The sequence below is a fragment of the Solanum tuberosum genome, unplaced genomic scaffold, assembly GCF_000226075.1.
Source record: "Solanum tuberosum cultivar DM 1-3 516 R44 unplaced genomic scaffold, SolTub_3.0 scf00119, whole genome shotgun sequence".
Lineage (NCBI taxonomy): Eukaryota > Viridiplantae > Streptophyta > Magnoliopsida > Solanales > Solanaceae > Solanum > Solanum tuberosum.
In genome coordinates this window covers 913,047-915,605 of record NW_006239045.1, presented here as the reverse complement: position 1 = coordinate 915,605, position 2,559 = coordinate 913,047, and positions in this window count along the sequence as shown.

The window sequence follows — 2,559 nt, the reverse complement described above, 5'->3', positions numbered from 1 at the left end:
TGGCTAGAATCAAAACCCTAGTTTTTGAACAAATTCCCAATTTCGAAAATTAGTGTTGAAGGGATTCATGGAGAAAGAAATTACATGAATGAAGGTTCGCATACCTTAATTGAAGCTTTGCCACGAAATTGGAGTGAAAACCTTGGAGCTTGAACCCTAATCTTGAAGCTTTTGGTGTTCTTCAATGGAGGAACTTGTAAAGAGAGAAATATTGGAGAAGAGATGAACTTTTTATTTTGAAGTGGTGTTTGTGAAAGTGATTAATTTTGGGGATATTTTAATATAAAATCCCTTTTATAGTTATTTAGAAATAATATAAAATATACACACTTTCTAATTTAACTTAAAAAACAATATTTACGAAAAAGCCCATTCACATATGGATTTAGCCAAAAAAAAACTAAGGAAATGTTTAAGGAAGCATTTAAGGTCCTTGAAATGGTCCACTAGCCTTGGACTTTGCCTTTGGCTTTTTAAAGCTAAGACATATCCATGGGAATATTCAGAAGGCCTATTTATACCAAATATATATTTATTTAAAAATATTATAGACTATACCCATTTAATTTGGACTAAAAAAGTAAATTACGAAATTACCCCTTTTTATGCCTCTCTTGGATTGCCCAAATAAAACTAAGGCAATTACCAAGGAAGCTTTTAAGGCCCTTGAATTGATGTACCTTCCTTAAACCCTCCCTTGGACTTGCCTTTAGCTTTTTAAAGCTAAGGCATAAGTCTACAAGGGAGTACACGGCAGTGGACCCCCACATGCACATGTGCACTGCTTAGTGTACTAGGGCAGCCCCCACGCGTGGTGGTCCCCCTACTTGGTCCTTAAACCCTCACGTGGGTTGCCTTAAAAAAAACTAAGGCATTAGTTCAAGGAACCCTTTAAGGGTCGTGGACTGCTTCAAGTCACTTGAACCCATACGTAAACTGCCAACTTTGCCGTAAATGGCTAAGGCAAAGTTCATGAGCCCCTTCAAGGACAGTGAACTGCTTCACGTCCCTTGAAGCCTCAAGTGAACTGCTTTTATGCCAAAAATGGTCAAGGCATTATTCAGGAGAGCTTCTAAGGACAATGAACTACTTCACGTAGCTTGAAGCCTCTCTTGAACAAATGCCTTTTGCCCACACGGCTAAGGCAAAGTTCAAGGGAGCTTCTAAGGGCAGTGATGCCTTTCGCCTTCCTTGAACCCTCTCTTGAACTTATACTTAGTCAAATTTTTGGACTATTTCATAACTCCAATTTATGCATAAACTTCTAAGATTCATATGTTAGGCTCTAGTTTCACCTATCAATTTTCTGGGTTGTTATTACTACTAAGTTGGAGTTGATCTTTCCATGTGGTTTTTTTATGTGATGGAGCATCTTTCAATTCACCTTGTACAAGAGTCCCGCCTTGGAGATCCAATTCAAACAAGATGGATGTATCCATTTGAGAGGTAACTATCATTGAAATATTCACTAAGTAAAATAGTATATCATTAAAAAAAAATTTCCTTTTTTTAACATATATAGATATATACATGCAGAAAAATTGGCAGTTTCAACCAAACAATTAAGCAAAGGGGAAAGATCGAAGGATCGGTTGTTCAAGGTCATATTGGTAGAGAAACTGGTGATTTTTATTCATATTACTTTGGGACTGATGTTTCATGTAGAAGAAATAGGCCCAATCGCAATGATGAAGGTGATATTGATCTTTTATTTCCACCGATATCAATTTTTAATCAAAATGGTCAAGGATGTAAAAAAATGTGGAAAGCGAAACTTCACTAGTATGAAAATGTAATCAGTTGTGATACATATTTTGCTTAATTGTCCAGAGATTCAACCATATCTCAAGTAAGTGTTACAAATATATTATCAAAATTACATACATACTAATAAGTGTTCATTTAACTAACCGAAATATCTGAATGTACAATGATCAGCTTGTTCGTAAACACATGGGATAATGAAGCCATCTATACAGAATTTTCCAAATGGCTAACAGAATATGTAAGTGTGCAAGCTTACATTGAATCAATAAGTATTTAATAATGTATTCCTGTTATACTAAATTATATTATTTTAAACAACAATATATAGGTTTACGATGAATACTCAAATGTCGAACATTTGCAATTAGTGAAAGAAGTTGCACTTGGATCTGAATCTCAAATTCAGACAATGAATAAGTATTGTGTCAATGGTTTTAAGTTTCAAACTGAAGAAGTTTCTAGGAATAAGAAAACAAATAATAGCAGTGTCTTCATACAAGGTGATGCTGATAGTACTGGCCAAACTATTGAATATTATGGTGTCATTCATGAGATTATTGAACTAAGATATTCAGGTTGGCCTAAAAAGAATATCGTATTATTTTGGTGTAAGTGGTTTGACCCATCACACGGAGGCACAAAAGTGGACCAACAACATAATATAATTGAAGTTAAGCACACTAGAAAGTACAGAAGTTATGATCCTTTCATCATTGCACAAAATGATAAACAAGTGTATTACGCTACGTATACATTGCATAGAGATAAAGTTGATTGGTGGGTTATTATAAA